The sequence below is a fragment of the Cygnus olor genome, chromosome 27, assembly GCF_009769625.2.
Source record: "Cygnus olor isolate bCygOlo1 chromosome 27, bCygOlo1.pri.v2, whole genome shotgun sequence".
In the NCBI taxonomy this organism is placed as follows: Eukaryota; Metazoa; Chordata; class Aves; order Anseriformes; family Anatidae; genus Cygnus; species Cygnus olor.
The window spans coordinates 4,581,029-4,608,192 of NC_049195.1; the positions used below are offsets into that span (position 1 = coordinate 4,581,029).

The 27,164-nt window shown below is 39.1% G+C and overlaps 1 long non-coding RNA gene across 3 annotated transcripts in view; it reads right to left on the reverse strand.

The window, feature by feature from the left end:
* The window catches only part of LOC121060341, a 98,082-nt gene that overhangs the window by 56,410 nt on the left and 14,508 nt on the right, over positions 1-27,164 (reverse strand). For all 3 annotated transcript variants that reach the window (XR_005814794.1, XR_005814792.1, XR_005814793.1), the window contains one exon: positions 11,639-11,749. This is a non-coding gene — a long non-coding RNA (uncharacterized LOC121060341). The remainder of the gene's footprint in view (positions 1-11,638; positions 11,750-27,164) is intronic.

Consider the following 27,164-nt stretch of genomic DNA (forward strand, 5'->3'; position numbering starts at 1 on the left):
CATAATGGCCACGTCTTTATCTTCTTGATTTTAAACAGGGTGCGTAAGCAGTTGTAAAGGGGGAAAATAAACATTTACTGTATATAAGAGATTGTGTCATTCTGTTCCCGTTGTGATTTCTAAAAGGTCTCCACATCTTTATACAGTGGATTTCAATCCCAGACTGGCTTAATACTTCTACAGCATTGTTTTTGTTTGTTTTGTTTATTTACTATAATTTATTTTAGCCTAGTAAGTACACAGATATTTGATTTACACCTCTGTTCTCAGCACCTGAGGATCTCTACAGATTTAAGCCATGATGCAATTCAACCTGGGGAGGGAACTCAGCGGAAAGACTGAGCACAAGAACTGAGGGGACAAAGCACTACAGTGAGCTATGGAAAACAGACATGCATACAAGGGAGACGTGCTTGAATGCAAGGAGTTCAATACTATAATTGCTTGGGAGAATTATTTGCCATATGTTTCTTAAACTTTTGATAATTGTAATAGCACTGAAGTCTATATACGCTGTGTCAGGGAGACTCACTACTTTAAGGAAAGTATCTGCCTCTGCATTTTCTTCCCATTTTTTAAGTTTTATTTATTTGCTTCTGATGAGATTCTTACCAGCAAAATTAAGAAAGCAAACAAGCAGAAATTAACAAGTAAAATAAATAAATAAATAAAATAAGAGCAACATCTTGTTAGTAGCCAGCCTTCCCCAAAAAATATTTCAAAAGCAGTGGATTCAGTAGTCTGAACCCTGTCAAATGCTGGGCAAGAGTGCAAAATGATACCAAAAGTAAAAATCATTATGTTGGCATTTCCTATTTCCATTGTAAGGATTAATTAGAATTTTAAGAAGCACAAGGAAATGGTGAAGAGATTCAACCAGTTTTGAGTGCAGATAAGCATCTGAAACCATCACATTTCCTTTACAGACATAGCAATCACAACTCTGGCTGAAGCCAAATTTAACCCCAAAGTTGCATGTCTGAATTCTGGCTCTGAGGATAGTTCCATTGAAAATAAACAATTATAAATGTAGATTTTAAACCCTGTGGAACTGATCCACAGAGAGGAATTCCTGGACTTGGCAGTGTTTTGCAGTAATTATTTATATCCAGGCACAGTTTTCTTTTCAATGGGGAAGCAATCTGGCAGCCATTACAGCAAACTCAGAACCGACCATGTCCTTTCATAAAGGCTACAAATCTCTGTTTACAAGGACAGAAACATTAATGAAGTCAGCTGCCTATTATTCTCATGGCACCAGGAAAAAGAAGTCCAGATTTAGGTTGTACCCAACTTTCTAAGGGGCATTTTAGCAGGTAAAACCTGAGGGTTCCTCCCAAACGATCTCAATGTACATCAGAATATACATGCAAACCAGCATGCTGAGAATGACTAATCTGGAGGGAACAAAGGAGAGAAGAACAAAGGAGAGATGCTAATTAAAAGAAACAAGTTTTTAATGATTCAGACCAAATTAGAGAAGCAGAAGGTTTCAGTCTAGTCACTGGGCTAATGGGTAAACTCAGCACTAGAATGCAGTATTTTATATTCTAAATTAGCTTTTTTTCTTCCAAGCCCGCAAAGAAATTACTAAGAATTCAGCAAAAAGCCTTGTGCGATTGGTCTCATTTGCCAAACGGAGACAACATTTAGAAGGTATAGAGAAGCAGAAAACGCTCTAGGCAAGACTCTCCATTCTAGTTACAATGGTTTTCATCCAGGTAGCCATGGTGGTCCCCCCTGAATAAATCTGAGCTAGTGCGAAAAGAACCTGGTTCAATTTCTTAAGAGAATATTCAGGGAAAAGAGCTATTGGAAGTAGCAAGCTTTATCTACCGCAGTGGCATAGCAAATTCTGCAGTGCTCTAACACTGAAACATTAGGTTTGGCTTCAAAAGTGTTCAGTGTTTGCTTCAGGAAAATTCATATTCTTAGGAATTCCAGAGGATATGTCTGAAACTCCATTGAATCAGGGCCCAAAGTCAAACTGCAATGCAAGGTATACAACGCTTACAAGCTTCAGTTCCTGTTCCATTTCTGAAGAGCCCCAAAGTATTCCCCCTCCCCTCCCAGAAAACCAAGTAAATCACAGAATTCAACACCAGTTACTGTAGGGCCATTAATGAACGGGGTTTCATTAATGGAGTACAATGGCTTCATCAATACCTATTAGGTATAATAACTTTGAAGTCCAAAGACATGAGGAAGTTTATTGTACATTGTACATAGAATTGAGGCTGGAATACAAGAGAGCATTTAGCTTTGATCTGGTCTGATTCAGTATGGTAATTCTTTATCTTCCAGATGAAACAAATATGGTAAGAACTAATAATGAAAAGAAAATAGTTGTTAAAGCAAACCCTATCTGTTACATCACCACACTCTCTTTAGCCAGGCTAGTAAAGCAACATGCAAGTGACAAGAGTCCTTGAAAAACTTCTGTATGAGAAAACATTAACAAAATAATTAGTTATTTCAGAGAGAAGATGGAAAAAAGAGTAGCAATGGAGATGGGGAAAGTGGCATATCACATGACAAAATACAGCTCGTTCACCATCTCATTTGTATTCTGAAATTGCACATAGGAGGGACCACAGTTTTGAAAGATAAATGTTTCTGCATAGTCTCTGCAATTCAGGACACAAGACATCACACAGTTCATGCCAGGATTGTTCAAGGAAAGAGCTACATATTTGTATACATAATATTACATTAGATTCAGAATCATCTGGTAAAGCTTCAGGCTGCAAGGCGAAAAAGCATCTACAGACTGACAGTTTAGGACACTAATCCCACAGGTGCTGATTATTCCATAACAGCCTACTATTAAAATAGTCTCTTCACTTTCTGTGAAATACGTGTTGCTATACAGATGAGATTGCATTATATTTTGTTGGAGATTCTTCTAACCCCTCACACCTTGTTTATTAAGCAGAGTGGTCAGCAAGTCTTTCTGGCCAACTCAGCTACGTGTGCCACATACATCCTCATGCCATGGACTATGCTATTGGAGAACGAGAGAGCCAAAGCAGCCAAGTAATTAGGAAACCCTACCTTCCACTCCGTGACAAACAGATGTTTGTCCAGGACCGGTGACTGCTAACACCTTTTTAATATAGATTTATTGAAGCTGTCATTCCCTGGCAGTTTATCATCTGATCTAATTAACAGAATCAAAGGAACGTTTATTAAACCTCATGACAGCAACAGTTTAAAGCTTTCTCCTCCACCAATCCAGCAATATCAATTGACTGACAGATGATCAGAGTTTCTGGAACATAATCTGATAACAAGTTGTCCACTACTCATAAATAGCAATGCTACGCTTCAACAGGTGATCTATCCCCTCACAAAATTGGCCCTGTTTACGCTACTGATCCAAACACAACATAACTTTGAGCACGTACTTTTCTCCAAAGCAGATGAAACTTAGCTAGTGAACTTCGTTTTTTTACCCATAACCCACCCAATAAATGATAAATGCAGATATAAATTATGCAAACATGAATGACACGGTAGTTGAGCAGCTTTAGGAGACTCAAAACTCAGTTCCCAGCATTGTACTTCTCATCTTTTGTGCTTCCAGTTGTGCACTTTTACAGAGTTAACGATAACAGTAATGATCACAGAATGGAAAGATTAAATTTCAGATGAGATTTAAAAGAGAGTACAGCTCATTGATACATCTTGTGATTTAAAGCAAGCATAAAACATTACAAAATCTGAACAGGCAGTGCCTTATCTCTGTCATGGTCTTTTTATTCCACTTTGGTATTTTACTGTTAATGTAATACACAAGCCCTTGAAGGCCCATCAGGCTTATTTTAGCACATGCTTATTTAGTCACACATGCTGGTTATCCTGGAAGAGGATGCTTACTTGTGGTTGATAGTTTTTGTGACTGTGTTAATAGAAGATGATGATTTAGTTTGGTGCTGTCAAGAAATGATCACTAGGAGAGGTTCTCACATCTTGTTTGTGAACTTCAGTGCCTTTTGTGCATTGATTTCCTACTTTTTAATCTACATTAAGTTCATATGAAACGTGCACAAAGAACAACAAAAATATTTTCCTATTATTCCTTGCATTGAATAAGTACACTGCTTAGCTGAACAGTTTCTAAGTAATTAATCTAACGCTTACATGTGTTTTAACTGAATCCCCACCCCACTCCTCATTTTATCCTTGAAAACATGGAGTACATTATATTAAATCTTAACCACAGATGCTGCAAATCATCTTAGCTCCAGTGCGTTTCTGTGCATTTCCTCGGGGTAATGAAGGTAGCTTACAAGAGTAGTAGTAATTCATTTACAACAGCTGCAGGTAAAAAACACAAGGTGCTTTTAAATGAGAAGAGCTGAAGATACATACCAGTAGCAAACTGTGTAGTGCTGAATATGTTGCAGTCCTTGACTACTTTAATGTTAAATGAACTAATCAAGAAATAATTAAACATCCCAGACATACTTGTTTTCAATGTACGGTACATGCTTATTCTTCCTCCATATGAATTCCTACTGATGAAGCACTTTCTGCTGTGACACAGAAATAAAGTATGTCTCTTGGTGATTCAACGCAGATCCAGCAACTAATTCCACTTCTTAGATTTTGTTTTAGAACTTTAGTTTTATGAAGAAATCTTAATTTAAATCTCTCTGCGATAACTGATAATGATTTTCTTCTATACCCGTTAGGTTAGGAGGTTGAATGGATTTGGGGAGAAAAACCAGAGTAGTTAATCTAAATAGCTTCGGTGCTTACTTTTTTTTTTTTTGTTTAATGAAGGTTGCACGTATGTTGTAGGGAATGACTGCCTTGTGTATATACCCTTTCACCTTTACATAAATCAGCTTTCTGACTATTCCTGATTGCTATAGAGTTGCTCACAGTTTCTATTCTGTGGAGCACACTTCTGGTTTTGTTGTTTGTTTGCTGTTGTTTTTTTGTTTGTTTGTTTTTCATTACTCTGACAGTTCCTAGGCATTCATTTTTACTTTTTTTTTTCCCCTCCTGGATTAAAGGAAAGCTAAAAAGGAAACTACCACATAGTTCCAAATCTAATATTAAAAAAGTAAAGAAAAACATTTTTCCCTGTTGGAACTAAATAAGAGGCAGAGAAAAAGACAAGGTATTGCTTTAATTCAAGGAAGTACACAGTTGTGCCTATATTAGTATCATCAACATAGCTAAAGTATGAGTAAAAAAGACTTCTCTTGAACTAAATTTATGTAAACAAAGATAAAAAAAATGAAGATTCATATACAGTGTGCTGCTTAATATGCTACTCCAGTATGTTCTACGAGTACTTAGAGATGGGAAGTTTGAAATCCAATGTATTTGTAAGTGGTGGGGTCCCACTAACAGCTGGGGAAGCCTCCTGCTGATGCTAACAGGACAGACTAAAACCTCTCAAAAGCCTGACTGCATGAGAACCCTCTGAGCCTGACCATTTGTTTCCTCTCGTCAGGCCTATATTAAAGCAGTGCTGTTGCATCACATGCTTAGGAAAACACGGGCTTCACCACAGGATCTGTTTCAAAATGTACATTTCTGTGGCCTAACCTGGCTCTGCAGTGGTGGTCCACGGCTTGCAGTTACAACTGCAATGCTGTTTCTGAAGATGACTGATACGGTGCCAGCCTACCTTCCTAAATCAAAGCGTCTTTGAGAGCCTGATTAGAATCTCGCAGGTCTATCAGTGACTAACCATAGATAACACTGACAGCAGAGGTGCTGTCACCTGATAGACTGCTTTGTTGTTTTTAATTCAGTAATAACCTCAGCAGAGCTAAGGATGGACAGACTGGATCAAAAACTTGGAAGGAAAGACCTCCAAGGGGAAAGACAACATTACACTGCAGCAATTGATGATTCCAATTCAGGTGCTGACATTTTTCCTTCCAGGCCAGCAGTTTATCAATGCCAACCTCCGTCACTGTGCAATGTTTATACACAAAAGAGGATTCTTCCAGATAAGCTCAAACTTCAGCAGCTTGGTACCTCAGCAACTTTCAGCACGTAACTGGACACCTATGAAACTTAACTTACCTCTTCATCCAGTCCTTACTGCAACCAGCAGCCTGACAAAAACCCTGCTGTAGGGACCAGTAATTTACGCTCCCCACCCCCAGCAGAAAAGGAATATTCATGTTTACTATCACAGTAGTCACAAGGGCTACATGAGCCAGAAAAACAGCAGAGAACATGAATTTAAGCTAGCTAATCACAAAATACTCAACGCACACAAACCTCCTGATTATCAGGACAAGTGCTGGAGTAGCTAATGCACAAGCAGGCTCAATTAACCCTAATTAGTTCAGAGTCATTCTACAAAAGACTTAATTAGCAGTTACTGGGTACAGCTAAGAAAAGAGGCATAAATAACGTTCAGTTGGAAGCTACTTTTAAGAATCTCATGACTAAATGACACTAAAAGAGCAGAAAAGCAAAGTAACAGTTACTTATGGGAGCCAAAGAGGATGGAATGCAGGCCTTCCTTCAGTGCTGTAAATACTTTTCTGCCAACTGAGTACAGAGCATCAAGATCTGTAAAGTTGTATCTAGAAACTTAAAAAAAAAAAAAAAGAAAGAAGTGTTACAATGATTTGTTACCTAATTTGTACCTTCTTTCATGCCAAACTTCATACTTGGAAAAATCCACTTATTTCACTGGTTAGTGTAACTTCTTTTGCCAAAAATCTCTATCTGGATGCCTGATTGCACCAGCAGGGCCTCGAAGGTCACCTATTTTTAAATGGCTGCCACTCATCTTAGCACAGAGTTATGCCTGGACTTTACAAGATGAATGAAAACTGATCCTCTGCAAAGGAGAGCTTCCAATCTAATGTCCTGGTAGTCTACCAAAATAAGCCATTGCTCAGCATGTTTTTATACGAAAACACACAGAGATGGACTTGAATCAGGTTCTCCAACATCTGCAAACAGTATTGCTTTAGTGTTGCTCTTTACTAGAGGATATCAATATTTATGTTTTTCTGGTGCAATTAAAAAAAAAAAGTTAACATTTACAAGTTGTCCAGTACAGAAGAAAACTGTTTTTCACCCTGCTCAACTGATACTCATCCCTTTCCAATAGTGGTTAGGTTGCTATTGTGAATACTTAAGAATACCGAAGAAATCATGCATCCATTCTCCCCCAAATACTTAAATCTCTTAAAAAGTCATAAGAATTGAGGTTTTCTTTGTCGTGTTATGTCTGTTAGAGTTCAGACTTTCAATCTTTTCCCTGGAATTTGAATGGACAGGTGCCTATGTTACAGTGAAAAAGAAGAGGAGACACCAAATGTCACCAGTTAGCAATGTTAGAATAAGGACAATTTTCTAAAGCAGATCATAATGCTTCTAAAATCCTTCCAGCCTCAAGAGATCACCCGCTCTGTGCCTAGCTTGACCTGCTATACTGTTTTCCTGAATTTTCACCCTTCTGAGTCCACATTTCTTATTACCTTATATTAAGCTGTCTGAACATGATTTTAAGGTATAAAAAGCTTTTCGCAAGATAGAGATGCCATCTGCAAAACCCCTTGCTGATATGGCTGGACTCTGTTCATCTTGATGCCCTTTCCTTAATCCTATTCAAGGCTTTTGGAGATCTCAAAACAGCAAATGAAGGGTTTTAATGAGATAAATTTGCTTTTACCAGCTTTACATTTCAGCCTGATCTTTTTTGTCTCTTTTCTGGAGTTTTCAATGTTGCAGTACAATTCACATCATGCTAACTATCAGGAAGTTTTGCCCTATGGTGATCCTCCTTTTGAGGTTTTTGATGTTTAGGCCATCTTTTAATGACCTCCTCTCAATTCAAGCTGAACTCATGGCTAGTTTCAAATTTCTACAGACCCACACTTCAGCTCAATAACCATGGACTCTCAAAGTGACAGACTGCTCCAGATTCCTGCCTGCTGTTATTGTTTTTAGATACAGAACCCCTTGCGATTTTTTTCGCCACTGATAATCTTATATGAAGGTCAAGTACAACATTAAGATTACAGGTCTATGACTTTAAAGTGATCTAAATTCCCTTTATGCTTAAGAAAAGTGGTAACAAAAGCATCAGTAACATTTAAAGTAAAACTCAGCTCCATGTACTTCTCTTCACACTGCTTTAAAATACACCACCCATAATGTACTATCTGCCTATCTTTCAAACCTCATTAAAATTGAGTTAGTTTGCTGAAAAACAGGCATGTATTTCTAGATTTGTTCCATGCATTCTTCATTACTGAGACTCCATGCATAGGAGGACATCAATGACAAACTTATGCTTTGTCTGAGCTAGAAATAGCCAGATAATTAAGTTGGCTGTAGATGATAAGGAAACCACACCACTGTTTGTGTGTTTAGCTAATGCTGGGAAGGTGTCTGATACAAAGAGACCTGTAGGTGTCACAACTGGATCAGGTTTTTAAAACTCCTCTCCACCTGAATTCTATGCAGAGTTCAGAAAACGGTTGTCAACATTTACCTGCGTATAACCAGCCTTCTTGTAATCCTGCACCTCAAAGCCGCTGCCTTAATCCTGCTCAATTCTATAAATCCCTCTTCCGTGGAACAGCGAGGACTCTGGAATTAGTGGAGTCCCACTTGGTCAAGACCAGCAGAATGCCAGGAAGGGCCTTTTCATCACCCAGCTAAATTCGACTGTATTCCCCTGCCTTCTGCAGCCATGGTACAGAACAGTGCATGTACATCTGTTTGTGCACATGAGCGTATGTGGGCATACGTGCCACTCCTCACCGTCACACATTTCCATTTCTGTACCGTAAAAAGAAAGATGTGAAAAACACTAACGTGTGAGAATACAGCAATGAATATGCAGAAGCAATTAACACTACTGTATGAGGAAAGCCCCTTTGCACTTTCATTAGTTCACATGGCACTGCCTGCCCAGGGCAACCCAGGAGGAAAGGTACTGGGCTGGTCACTGAATCAGTAGTGGTACTAATTTAGGACCTGGTGACAGCACTAATAATGAGTTCTTGTATGGGGATAATCTGCTAGACTCCATCTTGACAAAGTAATCCTGCTTTAGCTGGCTCATTAGCCTGGTTACAGAAGCACAGGGATGGTGTTAGCAGATTCAAATTTCAGAACTAGCTTTGCTAGGGTTAGCATGTGAGATGTTATCTCGTCCCAAAATGCAAACTTAAGCTCTAAATATGAAACTTGGTAGGATTCTGAATGACCTTAGCCTTGAAGACAGAACGCAAAGAGTGAACTGTGTTTTTTCAACACCTCAACTGGGCTACCTCTCAAGGGATATATACTTCTTTCTTGATCCACATCTCCCCAGTTCTGCAGAAGCAGTTCAAGATTTTTTCCTGTCACTATGTTTTACGGTATTAGAAAATGACCTACTTAATGTTAGGGGTAACTTCGCTTATAAAATTTTAAGCCGAATACAAATTTTATACCTGTTTTCATTTCATGGGCACCCATAAAAAAATTCTTCTCATGTTAATGAAACCTAAGACATGACTGAAATATGTAAAATTGACTGCTATACACATTTAAGTTTTACATTCTCAGTAACAAAATATTAAAATATCTTAGGAAAAAAAAAAAGCCCACCGCAAAAACAGGTCTAAGCTGCACCCTGCAGTCAAAAGGAAATAAATAGTATTGCCCTGTTCTGAGACAGGATTGTAAATAGAAATGTCAGTAATTCTATATACTTATTTGACTTAACAGCAGTATCTAAAAACAGAGGTCCAAGAATCTTCATTAATTCTAAGAGTCTCTCTTTAATTATTTGGCATTATTAATCAAAAATTGTTTCCATAGGTCACAATTCTGTTGTACAAGGAACTACAGAGCAAATAATAGCGACCAGTAAAGCCAGATCCCTAAACTTATGCAGATGTCTACATCAGTATAGTTCCAGCCCACAGACTACATACACACTATGAAAATTGAACAGAAGACATTTGAAAGTTATCTAGAGCTCAAAAATAAGTCTTTACGTTCATTATTTAAAATCCTCCTGATACTGTTATTAAAGGAGAATTAGGTTTGCATTAATTGGAGCTTGAAAGATGCTCTGATAACATCTTTGCAGTCAAAATGCAATTACAAATAGTGTTTAAACCATGGAATATTTTTCATTTTAGTTTGAACTGTTACACTGATATTCTCAACAAGATCTGCATGCTTATGAAATTAAATCCAGATTCATGTACTCTACCTTGCATCCTGGTTAAGACACTGCAACCACCTCCTCATAGAAATCAAATGATTACAAGAGTTACCAGTCTCACTGCCTAGTTTCCTTTCTTTCCTTCTCTTTTTCTGCATCAGAACTACCTTAAAGATTCCGGCTGAATAGCTGTCTGGTACTTTTAAATGCCGATCCAAACCCTGAGGCAAACACTATTTTAGATCCACAGCACATTCCATGAGAATTCCAGCACCTTGTGCTCTTATAATAAAAGAATCCTGGGCTTTAGACAGGTACTCTGTTGTCATGTACACATGTAGTACATTAAGAATATGGCGACCAGGCTTCATTAATTTACTGTTTATTTGGTCAGTGTCAGGATTCCTAAGTTCTGCTATCACCTCTAGAGAGATTTTGAGCTATAGCAACCATAGCAAATAGCATACATAAGGGGGGGGGGGCAAGCAAGACCTTTGAGCTTCAGACTCTAGTTCATGAGTCGTTGGCTATTTGACTTCAGACAAATTGCTTTGTTCTGTTTAAATGCCCTTTTCATCTAGGATGAGTATTAACAGCTTCTTGACTCCCTAGTATTTTTTTAACATGAGTTTAATGTTTTAAATGTTTCCCAGAGTCCTTAGCTGAAGGGTGCTGAGCAAGTTGAACACTATCAGCTGTTATTGCATAAAGACAAATTTATTTTTCAATACTGAAGCAACACTTGCTCTAAGGAGATAGTAGCAGTAAGCATAGAAGGAAATAATCTGCAAAAAGCAATAAGAAAGTAAGCTTTTCGCTTATAAGGCGATAAGTGTTTAACCCTGCAGCTGTAATGAGTTCATGCACAGGAAAGGAAGATCACTGAGAATGTGAGGGTGGGAACCTAAGAGCCTCTATGACATACACAGAGTAAAGGATCTCGAGGTATCTCCATGACCTGAAAGCTGCACACTAGGCCAACAAACCAGACCAGATGGCAGCTAACCACAGGCTCCCTTCTCACGGCCTGTGGAGACCGTGCATATTGTTGAGGTCACTAAGTAAGCAACCCAGGGTCAGACAGCAGCTGCAGCACAGAAAGTCTACCCTTCCCTAGCTTATGTTGCGGACTGGCATTTGGAATAAACTTCAGGGATTCTTCTAGCTGTCCTTGCAAGAAAAAGTAAAGGAGAAACTGGCTCAGAGGAGTCAGGATAAGGAAACATATTAGCTCCTCAGTGCTTGCTCACTGGCCTACCTTCATATTTCAATTAGTTTAGGGTACTTTTGCTTTTCAGCGTCTGCTTTTCTTTAAAGATGGTAATTACAAAGTTATTATTTATGACTACTACACAGAGGGTCAGAAAGACATCTGTTAAAAGGTATTTTTTTGTCTTACAAGTGCATCAGGTGACACTACACAGTGCTCAGAACGAGTGAAGCCCAGATCATATACATGTTTTTGTACTGCCTACTCACGTTTTGTGGCGTGCAGTCTGTGGGATGCCTGATGTCTTCCTTTTGGGAGGAACAGAAGTTGATCGTGGTTCATGTCAGGAGGAAGTTTTTCTTTAGAGATCCTGTAGACACCTATGAAGAAACAGCAGAGAACAGACAAAACTGAGTGTGATACCTTCAGGAACAAAAGCAGAGCGATGTGCAGGACAACGTGTGAGTAGGTATGGATACACAGAGGTATCATCCTTCCTTTACCCTTTTGCTTACTGAAGAACAGCAGTCAAAAATTAAATTTCCTCGTAACATGTGGTAACCAGAACGTTCATTTAAGTATGGTTGTCTATATAAAACATGCAAGGGACCAGCTGGGATCTTATTAGGAAAGCCACAGCACATCCTGTGTAAAAGCTGCAGATGGCACACGCCATGCGACAGCAGGGCAAAGAGATCTTCTTCCATACGGAATGAAATTCTCTTCTGCAAGAAGAAAGCACCTCGAAGGAACATTTGTAGAGGAAGCCCACTTGGCCAGAATTTCGGCCTTAACTAAACTTAAGCAAACCTTAGGCTGAATACAGACCTGAACTTAAATACCTTAGGGTTGAATTTCACTTCTGGGTTCCCCTAGCTTAGGTGTTCCAAGGGCTGAGTCGAGAGCTTTCAAAAATTGTATCACACGTATCTGCCAGCAGTTTAACAAAGCTCTTCCAAATAGATTCATAATTAATGAACATGTGAGGTGGTGTCAGCTTTAATGATCTCTGACTTCCTCAGTCTTTATTTATTTTCTAAGGCCTTCCCTCTTCAGTGACTGCCTGTTGTCCTATTAAAAACCTCAGTTTATAAATGGGATGTGACAAGGTGAAATAGAGCCTGAAGTGATGGCTATCATATGCGAATGCACTGTGCAGCTCTGCAGCTGCAAGCACATAAGGGAAGCTCTGATAAAACCTTATAATATATTTTGCATGTAAAATACAGAAATGATGCGAATTTCTTTACTCCTACCTGACTGACCTCAAACCATCTCTGCAAACCTATTTTTTTAGGCTTCTAAGTCTTGGAAAAGGGAGCTCCATTTACAATAACAACGGGCCTACTTCTAGTAAATCCCAACCTGATAGTTTAGTTTTATTAACCCTAACCCTAAATGTATCTTTTATTTGACTTTCCTTTATTTTCCTCCCCCCAAGTGAGATTTGGAAGAAGGGGAATACTAATACTATATGACATATAGAATTAATCAATTGATCAGTACACATTTTTTGTTTTCTTTTTCTTCCTTTTTTTTTCTCCCTGTCTACCATCCTTTCAGGATTTTCCACCCTCAAAAATAATCATAATGCCTCTCCTTACATGTATCCAGAAACAACAGAATTGTAGGGTGAGTCTTGAAACAACAGAAGGCTTTGACGTTCGAGTTAGAATGAAAGAAAAACAAAAATCCTCAACATACAAAGCAAAATAACTCTGCTTACATAAGCAATAAATACTCAATACCTAAGCAGCATATGCAGTGAGGCTGTTTCAACAAGAAATGCGTTTGAAGCAGACTATTACAGAATACGATTCTTTCTCACATAAGGAAGCTATATTCTAACTGTTGCTCTTTGAGCTCTGAAGCACCTTTTTGTTATGAACTGGGATGGTAGCACAGAGACTTCAGCCTACAAACAACCTTTCAGGTACTGGATCGGGGATACTCGCTAAAGGATAAACGCATGACAGTGTTCCTCAACCCCCTATTTTCTTTTCGCTGGATGAATGCAACAGCAACACTGTATTGATTCTAGCAAGGTTTTTTTAAGTGAAAACTGTGTAGATTTTGGCATAAGCCTAACAGCACCAGCCACTCTTCTTAAAGAAAAAAAAAAATCCTATTCCCCAGATATTACATATCCACTCTAAAAAATATTCAGAACTTCCAGGCAGAAAGCTGTTACACATTGCTATTTGCCTTTTGTTCAGTCTAAAGAAAACAGAAGGGAAGATGGTAAAAGAACCTACCTGCATGTGAAGAGAGGTAATAAAAACATGGGACTAATTACTGTACTTGGCCAGCCAGGGCAGAACAGTTGCCACACTCCGAGCAGTGACTGAGCAAAGAGCACTGTGAGGTTCCATAGTTATTGGTACTCTGATTCCTGATAAGCTAAGTATGTCCTAAGTGTGGTGGGTTCCCCTCTCTGCTCCTCATTTACACGGTCATATAAACTCAGCTTTGTATTTTAAGACCTAAAGACCTTGTCCAACCTGAGTATTAGAAATAATCAGAGCTAACATAACCTGAACCTGTACTCTATCCAAGTTTTTGTACCAGAACATCTGAAATCAGTGAAGAGCCAAATGAACAAAACTACATAGAATGGCCTTGGTTTTGCCCCTTTTTGCTGTCATTACACCTGAGCAATCCCATTATAGCCAAGGAAGTAACATGCGTATAACTGATGACATAATTTTGCCTGAAGGTCCTCAAGTATCGAGGGACTTAAGAGTGTGCTGAGCTTTAACCACGTGGTTAAATACTTTGCTGAGCCAAGACTTTATTTAATGGCTCTGCTGAAGATATACCAACCACTTGATGCCAATGAAATGAGGTGCGTAATTCAAGTAGTCTGAAGGTTCAACTATGCAGATTTGCATTTACTGTAAATCAAAGGTCCACCTGAAATAACATCTGCAAACAGCAAGTGCAAAGCTGACCACAGAGCCCTCAAAGCCTTTGCAGAACTAGCCTTGAAATGATTCCCTGTACGATTTCACCACTCAAAAACAACAACAAAAAACTTTTGCAGTGATATGGTTTTGCTAAGAGAATATCCCATGCCATCCTGATATAAATGAACTTCAAAAACAACACCGCAGCTGAATTTAACTTTCAACAAATTCTGCTTCAGTCTTTGCACTCCGTGTTAGCACATTGGAATAAAGATGTCATATACCCTCAAAAAACAAGTTGTCCTTGCTTTATAACTATCTGATAGAGGGAAATTAGGTCCCTTGCTCTAAGAAAACTTCAAATTCTATAAAGGTTCCATTTCATTAGTTGCTAAATTGAAAAAAAAGACCTCTTCACTAAAGCTGGAAAAACCTCGAGAGCCACAATGCAAACATAACCTCCTGTGTAAGCATGCTTGCGTCCAATAGATTGTCCATCACTACTATTCGAGACCCAAATTGATTTAAGACTCCTATGTATATACTGTGAGTAAAGCCAATACTCACCTCAGATATTTACAGGAAAGAACATAAAGGAATATCCTCCTGAAATGTAGCCTAAAGTGCTTTGAGATTGCTTAGTTGACAGCTCATTTGCAAAATACAGTTGATTCACCAGCACAGAAAGCAGCTCTTACATTTTTAGAACACAAAGATGTGAATACTTCAGGCAAAATAATACTGACTACAGCAGGTGTGACAACTATCCCATCTCAGTAAACAACCTCATTCTTCTACCTCATCATCTCATTAGATCCCAGATAATAATTAATTATTTATTCAATTATCATTCATTATTATTTCAGGGGGTACTCAAGCTTTAACAATAGATCAAGGAGAATTTTAAACTCACTGCGGTAACGCATCCCCCTTTGCCTCCCAGGTTCATCTTTAGCAAAACAATTGTGCAAATAAATCTGATGTTGAAATTTAGAGTAAAAAAATCAGAACTATATAGAAATTCTACTTGAAAGATAAAAAGATAGGAACCCCTTCTACTGATCACTCGGTAAGAATTAAGTTTCGGCAAAACGCGCTAACAAAATGAAAATTCAATGGGTTGTTTAGTCTCTGTAACAGTACTTGCAACCACTTTTATGTTGGGTGCAAGGGTATTTGTGTAACAGTTAAGGAGTACTATATTTCCCCAACCGTAGGGAAGCTAATCATGATATTCTTTCTGTATGTGTTACCTAGTCACATTAGGTGTCTCCCATACCTCTCACAATGCAATTACACAGATCTGCACTCCCAGGAGCTGCTATACTAAAAATACATTATAGCATTACTAGGTGGCAGTAATAGAAAGGAGTAATTAACACTATACACAATTTTTGTAACAAAAATTTGCAGACATGCGAATTCAGAGAATTCTCATTTATTTTGCTCTCTGCTGTTGCTACTTGAAATACCATTCTAGGAACCTCAGGACTTCTAAAGTACAGAGCAATTGTGTTTTAATGCAAGTCGAGCCCCTCAAATGAATTCTGTCCTGAATGCAGCGTCATGCTCACCTTAGTCTGGTTCTCACTTTCTTCCCTGGAAGAAATTAATGGATGGATTTCCCATCCCATCCAAGGACATTCATTATTGCAGTTTACGAGTTAGTTGTGCTTCACTCCCACAACTAGTTTGCTCCTTTCCTTCAGGCATCTTAATTCCTAATTTTCAGCAGGCTCCCTCCAAATGAAAATCACTATCAGTATGGGTAGTATTTAGAGTTTTAGTATTGATTTATGCCTTGGGCAAAGAGGTTAATTAAATGTGAATTTTAAGCCAGCAACATGATCAGGAGAGTGAGGAAATCTGAATTCATGAATACTTCCAGAGCTGTTAAAACCATTTAAAATGAACAATGACTGGAAAAACCCTGACTGTTTCTAGCAACTGCGTCAATGTGACTGAGAAGTTTAAGAGAAATATCAGGTGGTCACAGGTATTCTAGTTCAGCAGGGCTGGTTTTAGTTTGCATTTTTATTGACATTAACACTTAATTTAATACTGTATATAAACTGCTTATACTTCTTTCATTTCTCGCCTTATTCCTTTTTCCCTTTCACAGTTTAATCCTGGAGCTGTATGAACAACGTATGGGCTGTATTAACTTTGAACCCAGTCTCATCACAGATGGCACATGCTCTGAAAAAAGCTACCAAATTACCTTCACCCATAGTGCCAGCCAGCAGCTGCTCCGCAAAGCCAGAGGAACTGTATCCACACACTGATTTTAAATGGAATTGTGCTAAGATGTTCTAGCTCCACTTCAGAGCACAAATACCAGTGGAACTGCCACTGATTTAAACCATAAATCTATGGTCTTGATTTCAACCACAACAGGATTTTTTTTTTTATTTATTTTTTTAAGCTCACATACTGTTTTCTCTCCTAGGTCTATTCTGTTTTCTTGTGGCATCTTTACAGACAACACAAACATTTGCTTATACAAGGCAGCAGGAAATTATTTTCCACCGGCAACATGGTTCTTATAGGGTATCAGTAAAGAAGGGGGAGAGAAGCAAAACGTATACAGCAGCAACACCTGTAATAAACACACCCTGACACACTATGATTCAGCACTGGAATCCGAGTAAGATGATAACTAGGTGTGGGGGGGTGGAAAACAAAACAAAACGACAAAAACCCAGCAGGTCAATTGCTATCGCCACTTCGCCACCTCCTGCCCTCCAAACCTTCCAGGCAGTTGATCAGCTCGGTAAAACAGAACAGCAGTGATCCCATAGCAAAGCGTTCTGCAAGAGCAGAACGATTCCAAAGCAGAACCGACTGGCCTTCACCTCACTTCGATTTCTGTGTTAGACTCCAGTCTGCAGTACAGGTGCATTTACAGTTAGTTAAGAAAACAACTGCACTTAACACCGCATGTTCTGCGGATCCCACAGCAAACGAGCACCTTGCGAGGAAAACGATCCAATTCCTGCTATTTGTTTAGACTGTCCTGTCTTCTTTACCTCTCCATCTTTCACAGCAGACTATTGCTACTAACAAAGGGCAGAGAAAAGGCCAAGACTGGTTATTTATGCAGTACATTGCCCCAACTAATGGACAGAAAAATGTGATCAATTACCATTTTTTTTTCCTCCCCACCTCATCTGAAACCATAGGCTTTGGGAAGTTCTTTTATTAGCTATATCTGCAAATCTCTTTGGAACACTGCTCGACAGCAATCTGCAATGAAGTGTTACTTGCAGTCTTTGCCCTTGGCATACTGTGCATGTCTTGATAGAGAGAGAGATCATGCCTGAAACACTTCCAAATTTGTAACAGGCTGTTGATATTTGCTTTCTGGTGACTAATGGAGGGAAAAAGCCCAAACATTACTGTTTTGCTGTTGGTTTTTTGTTGTTGGAATCTTAGGGGAAAAAAAAAAGGCACAAAAAACCCACCAGGTAAGCTGCAAAGAGCTCTGACTTCCTTACCCCAAACCAATGGGCAACCTTCTCACTCTGGCTGACCTTGTAACTTAATTTTCATGTTCACAAGGGTCATTGCCACGCAGTAGAAAAACCAGAATTCCTTTCAAATCACTTGTCTGAGGCCCCAAATGCAGCTTTCCAAACAAACTAGTCCGTATAAAGCGCTGTCACAGCTGGACTGCTGAAGCCAGCTAGTTTGTTCAGAGCTTGTTCAAGGATCCCCTACGTTACCTCTCCGACAGTCTAAAAGCATTCTGGTGTCTTTTGTCAGTACCTTGAAAGGAGAAAGCGTTAACTGAATATGGCATGACAGAGTAGCTCATGAAGAAGCTTCATCCTGGCAGCAGGAAAAATGTTTCCTTTCATTCAAATGGAGAGAGATGAGATTGGCATACAATTTCATATATACGAATACATAGAGAAAGTTCTGGGTTTGAGACATTGAGCAGCAATAGGAATAGGAAAGCACACCAGGATGCTAAGCAGCAGTAGTTTGCCATGAATCATGCGTTCCACACACCCCCATCCTTTCTGGCAGCAGTAGGAGCTTTTCCCACTCTGTACTATATCCAAGGAAGCAATAAACATCATGGCTCCATGGACATAACTACCGACCTGTGCAACGCAAACAAGACAGATTAAGTGCACAGTATTTCACTAAACCCACGTTTACTTTCTTTTACATAACTGAGAAGTAGCGATGGAGGTGAAATGTTATTTCCTGAACTGACCATTTAACTTGCAGGTTTTTTTTTACTACTACTCACTTACACAGTCTGGGGACTTAAAATCAGTTTCTTTGTGCACTTTTTTTTGCTTGAACACATGCAATCATGCTATTTCATGAAGAAAATATTAAAACTTGACAAAACACATGGAGTAAATTCTAGAAATACACAAGAACTTATTTTTGCATTTTCCCCTTCTGTTCATGTTCTGTGTAAAAGAGTTTCACAAATGTAGAGAAGAAAGAGAAGCAAAAAGAATTGCAAATAAGTACGGGAAATGTGTTCACAATGAGATACAATGAAAAATTAACCTTTCCTAAGGCTGTATGCGCAGTAACTACCGGAGTATTCTTTAAGATTCACATTTATTAACTGCCTTTTCTGGCAGCAGCAGCAGCTGGCAGCTTTCATGCACAGAACACACCCAATTCCCATTTGGATTCCAAATTTGAAAAAAGCTTTTATGGATTTCCCTCCTTCCCTCTTCTTCCCCCAGTTAAAAATATTGATCCTTTGTATCTCATGCGTGATCTTCTTACGTTTTCATATTAAAAAAGAACACAAACAGAATATATGCTGACTTGCATGAGAGGAAATAAAGAGCAAATGAGATTGATCTTCCTACAGCACAGGGTACACACAGGCCTTGTATCAAATTTAAGTGTAATATCAAACCACACCAATTAAACCGGTATAAAATGTTAGGTGAACATCCTTATTTCAGCCTAGAGGTACATTTCAGTTTTAATAAGGGATTAACTTTCTAAACTACTTTAAATAAGCATAAAGAGAAAGATAAGATATATGGTTACTGGAAAACAAGGGCTAGGTGCTGACAGCCGTAACATGAAATAGCAGAGACTGTAGTTACTTCAAATTAAGAAAAACTAATTTACACAATATCTTACTATGTCTCAGCTTCTCCCTGTCAAACCGGCGACCTCTGCACTGATGTGCTATTTCTATTTAATCTTTTCAAGCAAACAAAATTGTTTATCTTTGCTGAGCCAGATCAGTTCAAACTTACACAAAAGCTGTTCTAAAAATTACTTTCCCTCTTCTTCTAGCCCCTGTTGCTCCACAGGGCTGCCTAACTCCTCATCCCAACAGATTCACAAATGTCACCAAAACCCACAGAGCGCTGACCTTTACAGTATTCTGCTAAACCATGCAACACGTGGCTCTCAGAATAACTGAGCCTGATGGTTTGGGTTGGGAGATGTGGAAAACCACCATTCTCTTTCTTACACTGTGTACACGTGTGAATCTGTATGTTAGTAAGAGATAATCATGATGAACGTGTGAAAATTATTTTTTATGGGACTAAACAAACTTTGTTCATACCTCGTGTACAAAAAATTTCTCTTTGCAGAAGCCACAACGTTAGGCTGTGCAAAAATACATAGCAAAGGACAAACCATTACCCCACAGCACAAACAACTCAAGTAGAAGATGAGACAAGGAGCAGCACTGAAACAAAACACGCATCATAGTGATGTTTTATGGCAGTGTTAAAATAGCCAAGAAGAAAGAGAAAGATCAGGTTTTAGATATGTGAGGGATGGGGTCCAACTTTAAATATATATCTATATATAAAATATATATAAACATTCTGTTTCTGCCTCTGTCACCAATTTGTAGTGGGACCCCATGCAAGACACTATGTGCTTCATTTTGTACTGGTCTTGTCTATTTAGACTCTAACCTCTACAGAGTAAGAAACATTTCTCAGTGTAGTTCAGCAGTATCTGACCCAATGGGAAAAAAAATGAAAGCAGTTAGCTTGTCAAAACAAACACAGGAAAAAAAAAAAATCAAAGTTCCAGTAAATTTTACCATTGCATAAATGCTGCAGAAAATATAGTTTTGCTGGTTGTTTCCAATATCCACTGAGTTTTCATATTTGTTTATTTTAATTAACTTTGTAATTAATTTTTAATTTAACGTTTTTTAGATTTTTAACATTATTTAAGATAACCTCATATTATGCTTTCTGCAGTCAACAGCAGTCAAGATTTAAACACAAAAATCACGAATTAGATATCAAAACACCAACTGTTAATATAACGTGAATAGATGACCAGATTGCTCTTGTGACAGAAGCGGTCACAGGTTGTCTACAAGGGTAGCAACTTATCATATGTTTTTAAGTTTTTCTTTCTGTACATTATGCTACTAACAGTGGGAGAAGTTTCCATCAGCTTCTGGCTTGAAGAGAAGAAATGGAGTCCATCTGGGTAGGAATTTATTACAAGTCTGATAATGACAGCATCATATGGATGAGTTCACTGTTTGTAATGCAGGGCAGTCTAGAAACCCTGGGAAGCATAAACACACATCTGAGAAGAAACAGAACACCCCTAGCTAGGCAAATTAACAAAAACATAATGGTAAGCTGAGGCTTGCTCTCATTTCCTTGGTGTGTTTAAATTCAAGAAGGGAATAAGACAGTGAAAAAAACCTTGAGAAATTGTTTGAGAGGTGTTTTTTCAGCTGGGTGCCTTCACTCCAAGAAAGAGTGTAAGTGGAAATGATAGCCTGACCAATGTAATTCATCCCATAAGATTCAACGCGAATACTCGGAAAGTAGGCGGTGACCAACCAATAAGCCAGATGTTTAAGCACATTTAAATACCTCACTACTGATGAAGTAGTGAAGAACAAGCCATTTGTGTACACTGAATAACCCGATTCCATTTAGGTACAGATTTCTTAAATCTTTCCCTGAAATACCTGGTGCTGGCACAGACCTCTGCAGCATTAGTTCCAAAGCCTCCGCTGTACCTCTGCTACCTGATGCCAACGTTGCACTTTGCACAAGGTCAGTTTTCTCTGTAGGCTTTTTTATACATAGGCTTCTGCTGAAGGTAGAACAATGACTGCTTTCAGACGTCCTCCATGTTAGCAGCAACAGGCAGAGAAGAAATATTAACCACGACTGGCAAACTTATGAGGCTTAATTTCCCAGCATATTTCTTTATTCAAGTGACTATCATAAAATGCCTATTACCTTGACAACGAGGCATTTATTTACAAGTCTGGAAGAACAGTATGGCATAAAGATACCTATACAAAATGCAACATTATGGGAAATAGTTGCCACTGCTATTTGGTAAGTAACCCCAAAATTGTGGTGTGAGGTTGGGGTGAAGGGAGATGTCACACTGGAGAGAGATTGACAGAGTTCATTGCTTCTTGCCATGCTGGGCATTTTGTTTATAGAGACAAATATTGTTTATAGAGACATTTTGTTTGGAGACCAAACTTAAAAGTACCTATATCCTGTCTATTAAAAGAAGTTCAAGAAAACTTGTAGCTTACTATCACTCCACTAAAAAGATCTTTTAAAAAAAAGGCACTACATGCCAGGCACACACACAAAGAAGCCTACATTTGAAACAAAAGAATAAAAAGAATGTAGGTTCTCTCTTTCCAATGACATTTTTATTTTTCTAGAGTAAGATGAATTATGCTAGTTAGAGCAAGGTCCAGATGGCATCTAAACCCTTAAGATCTTACAATCTTTTTTGGGGGTGAAGAGAGTACATACACACACATACAGGAAGTATTTTTATTTGGTATGATGAAGCATTCACAGTCCGACTGTGCTCAGACTTACCTCCAGTGAAAACACAAAGTCAAATCCACTAAATCTACAAGTCCGGCTGTCAATCCCCTGAACATCAGAGCCAGAAGTGTTTCAGTGCATTATTGCACACATCCCTCTAGAAAACGAAGAGACTGCTCCCCACAGGTCTGTCAGTCACCTAGTCTGACAAAGTAGTTTCAAACTTGTCTTGTGTCATTTATTAGTCAGCACGAATCAAAACATTGTCCTACGCATCTACTGCCCTTGGGTTTCCTTCAGCACTACAGACACACTGATGCATTCTGACAAACAAGGAGCACCAGGACTCGACCTCCCGTTCCTTTGCCACAAGTGGAGGCAGGCCCAGGAGCCTCTCCACCACACCACCCAACCTCCGAGTAGCGCTAGACCAGCACAGTAGCAGAACTTACTAAATGATTAACAAAAATATCCAAACCAGCTAAGCAACCTCACCCACACCAGAAATGTTAAAGACTAATAATTTGACTCACAGGCAGATCCTGAGCGTCAGCTACAAAACCTGTTATTTCGGATTTGTGGAACATGGGTCACCTCGACAGCACTTTGTTATCGTTTAGAATTGTTTTCCTAAAACAAAAACCCTAATGAACTCTGCAAGCTGCACCTCTAAAAATAACTTCAAAATATCCATCAAATTAGCAAACCAACTCAGATAACAGGTTTCGGGAGTGTTCAGCTTTGACTTTTAAAGACAAATCTGCCTATGTTTTCTAAAGACTTCATCTTCAAGGTATCTGAGCCCATCACAGTCATTAGCAAATAACGATATCCTGGGAGGAAGCCAACATTATCAATCCTTTACAGGCAGGAAGCAAATAAATAGCCTATGAGCAGCTCAGGATTATGCACTGCGTTAAACTGAGAGAAATGCACATTAGTTGCATCATCACCTCTTCCTTCCAGGTGGATGGACCTTCCTAAATTTTGGGCGTGTTCACATGAGGTGTTTGATTCCGGATAATCTCTGTGATAGACCTCACCCTTCTCGCAGCGCCCTTCTGTCCGCTGGAATCTCAGCCAACCGTGGGAGCTCTGAGGTTTTACCCTGCGTGGTCAAAAATAACTTCTTGCTGTTAATAGCCCTCGCCTAGCAGCTCTTCAATGAATGCAGAGTATTGGTGAGCTTGAAGGGACACCTGCTGGCAAGAGGGGACATTACAAGCAGGTAACACCAGCCCCACGTTGAGATACTGAGCATTGGCATAGGTAGAGAACCTCAAACGATATTATGTGATAACCTGTGATGGTTCAGTGATCGATAGCCTGGAGGTAATAACTGAAATACTATACCCATTTTGCTTAATTCCGAATTCAATTGCAACTGCATCAGGGTAACCCTATCCAGTTGGGTCACCTGGCTGCCTTGCAACATAAACTGAATATTGCATCTGCAAAGCAGGAGCATGTTAAGCACTTTTTCATGCTTGTCTGATAACATGTCGGACTGGGGAAGAAGCAACTTCTCCATGAGATGCACTGGAGAACAGCCACGACACCGTAATTAAAAGGCCATTAGAGCCATTTTTCCTTTTATCCATATAAAGGGAGGAACCCTTTGAACACTCACATTCACCATAAAAGGCCAACCTGCCTCAAAGCTGCTCTTTTAGGCAGCCTCATCTTCCACACACCCCTTTTATAAGGCCTATTAGCAACGCTGCAGAAATCCTTTAGATGTGGCTTTCTGTTTTGAAAATAAGCAGCCCAACCGATCTTTTGCACTGAAAAAAACAAAAACACCAAGGAAAAACCAAAGATCAATGCTCACATTGCAGCACTGATCAACAGCACTGCCTGTGTACCTGTGATGGGAAAAAGGGCAGAAGACTAATTCCATGCTCTGCAGAGCTTGCTATTACTAGCAAAAAGCATGCAAAAGATAAAGTGATGCAAAAACAACTAGACAGCATTCCCTGAACGTGCTTTGCTTTTGAGTTTTCTTTAGCAGGATGCGTGCTTGCAGGACCAAGAACTGCACCGACTTGGTTAGGTTTTGCTGATCTTCTCTCACCACATGCAAAGCTCAGTTAATTAAAAAAGATGACAGCAAGTTTGTCCGTCTCTGTGGCTTGGACAGAGTGACAATATATGCTATCAGAATCTCTTGGGAAACAACTCTAGCAGGGAAAAGACAAAAAGGCCCTTCGTCAAATCACAACAGCAGTTTTGCACAATTTCAGTATGCGTAAAGGTTGCTTATGTAAAAAGTGTCCCTAGTAAATCCTCGGGTATTGACCTTTTTACATCAAACACTGGAGATAACAGGTTTAGGGACCACTCTTTTCACTACCCCCACCTCACCATTTTTGCTTTAAATATTTCTCAAACTGCACAACATGGATTAGCTGATGTTTGTAAAGTTTTGACTCAAAAGATAACTACAAACATAATGGTTCCAAGAATTTAACACGAGAAAAAAGGTCTGAATACTTTCCTAAGGCTTTTATTTTCAAACATAGTTGTGAGGATACCCCCCCCCCCCCTTTTTTTTCCAAAGCTTTTCAAGTTCTTTTGCTTCAAACTGATCCTCATAATTAAAAGAACTGATAAAAAAGCCTATGTTAACAGGATCTGTGCATATTAGAGTTCATTAAAATGTAATTCCCACAAAACAGGACATTTTAATCCATCCATACTTGGGAAAAGAGGGAGAAAATTAATTTTTTTTCCCTGCATGTATCTGTAGGCCATATGTGTTAATTACAATTTACTTGTATAAATGAGAAAATTATACATTAGCAAGTAGTTAACTAGTTATTAACTCAATTATTCTTCAGAGACTAGGGAGAAATTATACTCCCAGCTAAGGTGTCCATTCTAGCTTGTATGTTAGTGTTTTGCATGTTCTTTAACCTACAGAGAAGATAAAGCAATTCAAACCTTACTACAAACCCTGCTTAAGTACTGTAAGCTACGCAGAGAAGACTCCTACGTCCATCTTACAGGCAGGTAAACTGGGGTGGGGGCTACATGCAGCCAACACGCTGCCCCACCTGGCTGCACTGCAAGAAGGACGAAGCTGAATGATGACCTGAGTTGGTGAGGATACAGCAGAAGGGGCCAGGAGAGATGAGCAGTCAGCCCGACAGCTTTATAGCACCACTATACCTTAAAGGGACACATCGCACGTTAGTGGTTTGTTTTAAAGTTAAAGGGTGTTTCTTGACCAATTGCAAAAGAAAGCATCTTGAGTCAGATGTAGTCATTCTCTTCTCCTTAGCTCCTCTGCCTGTGAAACGATAATAGCTATAGCGATCTTGTTCTTTGAGAGTTACTGATTAAAATGATTACATAAGCATTAGATACTGCTTTTTAGAGATTTTTCCATACAGTTATCAGTCCCCTCACATGCATGGATCAATACATGATTCCTAAACTGTAGCAAAATAATCTAAAATTATTTGTAGATAAGAAACATTGGTGCACAAAGCGACTATTGTTCGGGGGTTCCTCCTGTCACCTTTACTCCTGCTCAGCTAATTGTAACATTGCAATAACAAACAGAAAAATCAGATTTTAGGGAGACATACGCCCTTTCAGTTAATGTTTTAAACTCGGTGCAGTTGTCCAGGTGGTGACTGAAGAACAGTACTTAGCCAACTATGCTGCTTTTGGTTCCCCTTGTCCACATACACTATCAGACTACTAGGAGTCATTTTAGCAACAAAAAGAATCCCACTTGTTTGGTAAAGAAATGCCTGACACCAACTGGCAGCTCCCATCTCCCTGCCCACTCGGAGGAAATTTGGCTGAAATCCTTGTGCTGGTATGAGTCACTACACAGAGCAGAGAATCGCTGTCAGGAGCTGGGGGGAGATGGTCCAGAACTTGTCAAATTTTCAACCGGGATAAATTGATACCTTGGAGTAACACTGTTTTCCAGTGGTGTATTACCTGTTCAGTGTATCAGCAACACCATTAGATAAAAACATTCAAAATAACAGACACCCAGTCTTGAAGAGAAACAGGCCAAGCATCTTTGTACATGAAGTCGCTGGCTTTTTCTTTTCAAGATGTATAGTAATGTTTTTCACAAATGCTGTATCCTCAGTCTAACTGCTATGTAATGAACTGTTGATAGATGACAGCAATCATGAGTGACTGCTATTATATCTTATTCTGTGACTGGCAGAATGAATAGCATGAATTCATTCCAGAGTGAATGAATGCCTTCAAAGAACCTTTCATAAAACAGGAGCCTTCAAAGCAGGGTTACCATTTCCAACAAAGATTCAATATTGCTCTAATTTATTTTTCAGATGGAGGGCCAAGCTCATCCTTATTTCAAGTCTTTTGAAGTCAGACACCAGAGCTGACTTTGGTTCAAATTTTAATGTAAAGGGTATTTCTTAGAAAACAATTGTTACTGTACCTACTAATCGTATGGCATTGTACAGAAAGTACAGTTGTATTGCTGTCAGCTGGCGGCCACCCAGCACACAAACACTTAACCCATTACTTCACTGTGCCACCCTGCAGCTGGACTCACCGCCTGGCTCTTGAAGGCAATGAGATTTCTAACATTCACTGAAGACAAGGTGAGATTTCCCAGCTGAACAGCTGACAGCACGATCTCAACTTTGCCCTTGCTTACGCTCCCTGCTACACTGCCATGCTGTTTACACCGATCTGCATCCTGGTTCTGGATGAATTAATTGCTCATTCAATTAATTGTTCATTCTTCTCATGCAACACTCCCACTTCCTCCCTCCCCTTATGCTATAAAGGCTCTAACACAAGCCCTGTTCTGCTGATGGCCAATGTAACTAAGTAATCAACAGCAAAAGCCCAGCAGAGGAAGGTACAATGTATGATTTGGCAATGACCACTCTGAGACAGACTACTGCTGTTGCAGTCTTGAAAAAATTCTTATCAGATGAAAAACAAAGTTAGATTTATTACAGCTGTAATGCATGCCATTTTATTTTATTCTACACAACTCTGGATTTTACTCTAGACAAGGCTAGTATATTGCTTTCATATGGAGTGATATAAGTGAAATGAATACATCTGTATTCAATGATTCAATGCATCCT